At 38.1% G+C, this 7500-nt stretch overlaps 1 protein-coding gene and 1 long non-coding RNA gene across 3 annotated transcripts in view; one reads left to right on the top strand and one right to left on the bottom strand.

Moving 5' to 3' along the window:
• Positions 1-2585, bottom strand: part of LOC137997779 (uncharacterized) — a 5646-nt gene extending 3061 nt beyond the window's left edge. The window contains exon 1 of the long non-coding RNA XR_011122580.1: positions 2168-2585. This is a non-coding gene — a long non-coding RNA (uncharacterized lncRNA). The remainder of the gene's footprint in view (positions 1-2167) is intronic.
• Positions 1-7500, top strand: part of LOC137997757 (uncharacterized) — a 414333-nt gene that overhangs the window by 192744 nt on the left and 214089 nt on the right. The gene's annotated exons all lie outside the window — the stretch shown is intronic.

Below are 7500 nucleotides of genomic sequence, written 5' to 3'. Positions count from 1 at the left end.
TTTACGAATGCTTTGTATGTACAAAATTGGTTCTGCCTTCAAATAACAACAGTCCAAAACTGGACTGACCACCCAAGAGAGACAGAACTTATTAGTACAAAATAATAATTATTACAAAATTGGTTCTGCCTTCAGATAACAACAGTCCAAAACTGGACTGACTACCCAAGAGAGACAGAACTCGTTAGCGCAAAATAATAATTATTACAAAATTGGTTCTGCCTTCAGATAACAACAGTCCAAACTGGACTGACTACCCAAGAGAGACAGAACTCATTTAGTACATTTAATAAGTATTATTACAAAATTGGTTCTGCCTTGAGATAACAACAGTAAAAAATGGACTGACTACCCGAGAGAGACAGAACTCGTTGGGGTAAAATAAAAATGATTGTGCCTTTTGATAACAAAAGTCAAAAACAGACTATCACATACAAGAAATTATTTATTTATTCGGCTTCGCCTAATGGGCTATTGACCCGTAGCCCACAACAACAACAACAACAACATTTATTTAAACACAATAAAAATTACAGCGGAGCTGATGTGGTCGTGTATTTAAGAAGTTAAAAAGTACTATTTACATATATAGAAGCTATTTACATGAAATTCATACGTTTCAGCGTTTTTTTAAACAAGGGCTACGGGTCTAATTGTTAAGTATACCTCAGGTATATGCTACCCAAGAGGTTACAAAGTGAAATGGTGACACACTGAGTTATGGATTGTATACCTCAGGTACATGTATATGCTACCCAAGAGGTTACAAAGTGAAATGGTGACACAGTGAGTTAATAGATTGTATACATGTACCTCAGGTATATGCTACCCAAGAGGTTACAAAGTGAAATGGCGACACAGTGAGTTATGGATTGTATACCTCAGGTATATCCTACCCAAGAGGTTACAAAGTGAAATGGTGACACAGTGAGTTAAGAATTGTATACCTCAGGTATATGCTACCCAAGAGGTAACAAAGTAAAATGGTGTGACAGTGAGTTAAGGATTGTATACCTCAAGTATATGCTACACAATTAATTATTGATAGCATAGCTGTAAATTTAATTTTGTATACTCTTTCGCATCAACTTTTAGGCCATGCTTTAACTTGCTTTTTCTGTGCACTTAGATTGCTAAGAAGTAATTCCAGGTTTCACCTGAAAGGATTGTGATTGTGCATAGACCTCAAAAACCCAACTCCTCCAGCACACCTCCCAAATACACAAGAATGTCAATTAAAATAGCTACAAGCTTCGTGTACTTTCTCCTGTTCCACTTAATTTTGTCAGATTTATCATCATTGTCTGCCACCCTTCATCTGGGATTCTGGCCTCAAAAGAACCCAGTCGGGAAGTCGAAATTTGTGCAAATACTGTTACAGCACATCTGGAACAATAACCTAGCGATCAAGTCCACAGAACCGCCTTATCTTGGACAATCAAAGAAATTAGATAATTTATATTTTGGTCAAATTGATGGAAATAAGATTTGTCATCAAGATACTTTATTTGGGTGGGATTGACAGAGGTATTAACAATTAATGGGAGACCAAAGCGAGATAATCTCCCAGGCGGTTTCTTCTGAAGTGTAACCGACCTTTCAGTGAAATCTAGTGTCAAAGGAGTAATCTTATTAAGCGCCCAGTCCAAAATTTAGCTTGCTCTGGCTCCTCGTGCATGAGAAACCAGTGAAGGTACATGTAGTTATACAGGTGACAAGGGAGTAACTACAGAATAACCGGCCACTATTGTGCTCTTGTAGTGGCATCGTTTGAAGAACAAGGCATCTGCAAGTGGCGAATAAAGGGCTGGGTATACAGAGATCCATAATATTACCTGTAATTCCCTATTCGTTATTATTGTTATTGCCTTAAATGGCCTTAATACAATATAAAGTGAAATTACTAAGGGAGTAGGTCTGCAAAAGTAATGACTGCGCTGAGGCCCTCCTTGGCGTTTTGGGAAACGAGGGAAGATGGCTATTTTGAACTGGGGAACAGAGGAAAAATGACAAAATATCTTAGGAACAAGGCGACATAAACAATTTTAGGGAGCAAAAAGCTGGGTACAAGTTTGAAAGTAAATTGGGCGGGGAACAAGGGAACAAAACTTTAAAATTTTAAGCCATTTAAACTTAAATCAGGTTTGTAAGTAAGATGACGACTTACCGAAAACTCCTCCGGCAGTCTTTTGCTTTTTGGATCTTTTGAATCTTCCCGCCCATTCACTAAATTAAATGTAGCTGTTCGGCCAGGCCACCCTTTGTTCCAAACGTTCGTAGAACTCCCGAATGTTTTGAAGAAGGTCTCTATTTTTGCCATGAAGTCTTCACCGATTAACCCTTTCGGAGACTGTCTGAGGTTGAATCATGTCACTGGCGTGCATCTTTGTGGCGAATGCTGATTATCTGACCTGAATTGTCGTTGCCCTTTCTTCCGGATTCCGTCGATGTTAACTGGGTTTATTTGGTGGTATGCGGGCCATTTCACCCCCAAAAAATGTTAAGGAATCGCACAGATCCAATTTTGGTCGTCCAACAAGGAAAAAAGAGAGGAAGAGCACATGCATTGATCGCCCGCGCGAAAAACAAACCGATAATTCAAATCGATCTCGTTCCCAGAGTCTTTGCGGCGGGGGCAATTCATAATGGCAGACAAAGTTGTTGCATCATGTAATTATTGTGAAATGTCCACAATCCTTCTCTTTGTGCCAACATCCAATCACAACCCGTTGCGAGCCCAGTGCGATTCCTGGGGCGCTTTCATTTTGGGTGGAAAAACCGGGGAGAATTTTCTGCTTTAAAGGTGCAGAGCAAATTTCCTCAATCAAAATATGGAACGGGGGAAAGTGTGTTCCTTTTGAGATTTCCTTTTCTGTTTTTCTCAAGAGACTGGATACTAATCATTTAGAATAACAAATATGACTGCCGGCTTGATAAGAAGTAATTCTCACCTGCAGCTACGGGCTATGAAAGCACCCACGTTAATTGACTGAAACCCGCACGATTAATTTGGGTAGCTAAACACCAATGCTATTTTTTTTTCTTTTTTTCAAGGAGCATGGTAAAGTCTGCTTACTAGCCTACATTACTTTCTCAATCTCATTCTGTGCTGGGACTCCTATATCACTAAGGCTTTGATTTACATGTTATTTGCATGATTCATCCCAGCAATTTACATGAAATTTACACAAAAAAAACTATTTTATGGCCGGGTTGTGTCAATTTACATAGATGGCCTTTGCAATTGTTGTAAACAATTAAAACGGTCTAATCTTGTGAGGCCCTAAGTACCCGTTTATATGGAGAAAAATTGTCCCGGGAAGAAGCGTCACTCGCTTACCGGAGTTACCCTGGACCAGCCAACTTTTCCTACATTTCCCTATAAAATGCGGTTTAAGTAAACTGTTTACATGAGGAAAAAAAATGGCTCAATTAGAAGGGAAACCCACCTAGCCGGGTCACCCTTTGTCAACGGTAGGGTCGCCCTCCTGGCCAGGCCAACTTTATTCCATGTAAACACTTTGGCTCGCTCAGTGGAGTCAACTTGGTCGAGGCAAGATGATGAGAGAATGCACGAGTACTATCTTCCCAGTCTCCTGATGATCGAAACTGAGCCGGGCAGCTCTTGACTCAGCGAAAAAGGTTAGTTCTTTTCTCACATAAACGCTAGCTAAAGACCCGGCTGGGAGGGTGACCATCTTCCGAGGACAACTTTTCTCCATATCAACAGGGCCTACATTGTAAGACTTGATCCAAGTCGAACTATTAAAACACATACCGATAGGCATTTTATAGGTTGCAACTGGCGAACTTTTGATAAACCGAACTCAGTGCAACATGCAGGGCTAATTCAACAGTTTCCCACATAGTTTAATTAGGTAATAAATATTCGACACTCAAAATCATCGTGAACAGGGCATACAGATCCAAAACCATTTGGTAACTTAGACAGGACACGCATGATGATAGAGCACAATTTACAGACATTTTATGAGACATGACCAAACGGCATAAAATCTTTGTAAATTTTCGATTTATAGACATTTTTCCAAGATTTTATAAAGTCTGTAAATTTCAAGTATTTCCTCTTGTTGTAGCTCCAATAATTTATAAACATTTTACAGACATTTTATAGAGCTTTACTCAACAAAAGTCTGTAAAATACCTGTAAAATAAATTTACAAAGATTTTATATTTATGGGGTTAAGTGTTAAAGTCTGTAAATTCATTATTTACAGACATTTTATGAAGTCTGTAAATGGTTCAAATTTTCCAGTGTAAAATGAAAGCTAACATTTAATTTAAGAGTGCTTAGGCCTATTCACTGAAACGAGCGTTTTGGCGTAATCAGTAAACCATCTTCAAAGCATCTCGTGAAAAGTGTAGTTAACCGGACCGTAAACCGAAAGCTAAAATGTTAAAAGAGTTCTTAGGCCTAATCACGGCAACAAGCACTTAGAAGTAATCAGTAAACGAGTAGTTCACCGAACAGTAAAGTGAAAGCTAAAATTTTAAGAGTCCCTTGGCCTAATCACGGAAAGAGCGCTTTGGTTTAATCAGCAAAGGAGCGCTATTTTCTTCACACGATCTCTTGAAAAGTGTAGTTAACCGAACCATAAACTGAAAGCTAAAATGTTGAAAAAGTGCTTATGCAAGGTGTTTTCAGAAGCGCGCAATTTTCACCTTCGAGCTTAAAGAACGAGGAATAGAAACATTCTTTTGATGCTTGCGTCGCGTTGTATTAATAGGTGAACATTGTTGGCCACAGGCATTTTCACAGTCCCGTCGTTTTAATGATGGCGATCGAGGTAACTTGCTTCACAATCGATCAGGGCTTAATTCACGAGTCACGTTTTTAGAACGAGAATTACTCTCTTGTACTGTTGCTGCGAATACATTAATCACGCCATTTTCAACTGGCAATTTATTGTTACTTGAATATATTACATAATACTTCCACTTGAATTTATTAGTTTCTGTGTAAAGCGTAGCCGGCTACGAAGAACTTTGTTGGAGTGGCAGGGTATTCTGCAGTTAAGCCCATTTGTTCACTTAAGTGTAGAAGCACTCGCAAGCGTGTAATTCTATTTTTCGTCATACTGTAGAAGCTGCTCATTTTTAGCCTTGTGGGAAATCGAGAATGCTTTCGTTCTAGAGCTTTGTCACAAAAATAGAAACTTGGACAAGAAAACCACGATAGAAGAGCAGCGTAATGGCAATAAAACAAAAATAGTATATCAAAGTTTCTTACCTTTAGAAGTCTGCCGTAATAGTCTCTAGGCTATACCTGTCCCCGAGAATGCAAGCTAGTTCAGGTTTAAAGCGAAACCGAAAGCGGAAATGACATGAGTTTGTGAAGGTTCACGGGAAGAAAGCAAAGTGGGTGCGGTGGTTGAGGGTTCACTGGCGAAAAATGTCTGCGCATGAGTCGCGCGATATCCCACGTGACGCGTTTCTGGGACTACCATTGGTTCTCGTGAAAAAAGCACTCCCGAGAAGAACAGAAAAATGGCTGCGGTTTGAGTATCGGTAGCTTGTTGGTTTCCGTTCTTTTTAGAGCGATCAAGGCTAGTTTTAACGCCAGTTTCAAGTGGAATGTATTCTTAGAGAACGTACTTGTTGTGTAAAACGTTTGAAAGTCCAATCCAACCAGCATCTTCGGAAAATTTGCTCCTGGAAAATTTTATTTCGTGGGAAAAGAGCTGCGAAACAGGTGAGTTTTTTACGCAATTTTTAATGTGGAAAGTTTGTTGCCACCGGGTACAAAAAGTTACTGTAATGTGCAGAAAGGAGGATTCCTAAGGTTTCCGTTCATGTGTGAATTAGCTTGTACCAGGTGGCAGGGAAATGGCAATATTGTTCAACGTGAAGGTTATTTTTTTCTGCGTTACACCTTACGATCGGCACCTCTACATTAATGATCAATGATTCGATCAGATGTGAATTTGATTTTGAATGTGATTGTGTCATTGGGAACGTAACCCTAGCTAGTATCAAATATTTTAAATAGCTGCTTTTAAGATCATTTACCCTTTTCTGGTGAAGGTCTAAGTTATTATACTTTTTAGCAGTCACAACTCAACGATCCTTGCGTTCAAGTAGTTTCCAAGTGATGGTCGGATTTGCAATTAATTCGAGTTTAAAATCAAAATCAAAATCCATGTTAGTTAAAATAATGTTTGGGAGAACAGTATTGTAGGTACAGATGTATATAGATATCTATAGATTCAGGTTCGTGACTGTTTTTGAAATCTTTTTTTTTTTTTTAGACTATTGTTTTCCGGAAGCATTAATGATGTAATTTTGGTTTTAGGGGACTGTCATGTGTTGTTGGATCAAGGAAATTCTGTTTTGAGTCAAGTATGGTTCACAGTGGATAGTTGTTCCTGAAAAGGCTGAAAGGAAGCTTTATTGCCTTGGACTTTTTTTGGTTACACCCCACATGTTTGGTTTTTTCTTAGATGGCACAATTTATTAATATATTATGTGATTTGGAGCTGCAGCTAGAAACAGTGTCCCATGCATAAGGTCTCATTGGATTTGATGGCAGTAAAATAACTTTGGTAAAAAATATGTTTAAAGTTTTTATCATAACTTCTCATCTTGGTCCTGCTGGACTTCAAACATGCTCTACCATTTTGCACAAGGAACGTGTCAATCAACCGTTACCATTTGGTGTATTTGCAATATGATCTTTGCATAGCAATTGATTTATTTTTCCTATCCCTTATGTGTAGATATCCTATGTTTGTCACATAGTTTTAAGCTTTTATTTCCTGTAGTGTATCTTTATTATAGTTAGAAAAATATTCAGAATATTCATTCGAAGTTCCTGAAGCAGGTAATTTAAATCTTGAAGAGTTTACGTAACCATATTTGGAATATACGCCATTTCTATTTGGGAATGTTTAAGTCCACAGAATTCATTTTCTTTATTTTGAGAAGTACTGTAACACGTTTGACTTCATGGGGTTCCCCATTGACGAGTAAAAATTAATCGTCTGGTGTTAGACAGAGCAAAATACTCTGGCTTTAGACAGAGTAAAATACTAAGTATGGCCGGTTTAGCGTTGAAAGCGTTAATGAAAGTGCAATCATTACTTTGACTTTCTTTTTCTTCATTTGAACCAAAACAAAGTGATTAATCGTCACCTCCACCATTGCTATACAACTGCTTTGGCTTTTGGAACAAAGTATCAAAGTTGAAGCTGGTGGCTCAAGGAGTAAACTTTGCAAAAAAGTTAGGTTAAAAATATTTTTATGGTGTTTGAGTAGTATTGTAGAACAATTTTGCATAGTATCATAAAAGTCATTAAATCAATGAGAATCCCAACATGAGGACGCATTTTGCTCAGGAGGGGTCTTTTTTAAAAAAAAAAAACAACCCTTAAAGGTAACAGAATCTTGTTTTGTGTATGTAGGCTAAAGAAATCTGACCCCTTAGAGGAACCAGTTCTAAATTGACAAATGACTGGCATTTTATAATTCATAAGTAAAAGC

Source organism: Montipora foliosa, chromosome 3 (genome assembly GCF_036669935.1).
Source record: "Montipora foliosa isolate CH-2021 chromosome 3, ASM3666993v2, whole genome shotgun sequence".
NCBI lineage: Eukaryota > Metazoa > Cnidaria > Anthozoa > Scleractinia > Acroporidae > Montipora > Montipora foliosa.
Note: the sequence above shows the minus strand (reverse complement) of the source record. Positions and strands in the feature narration are given on the sequence as shown.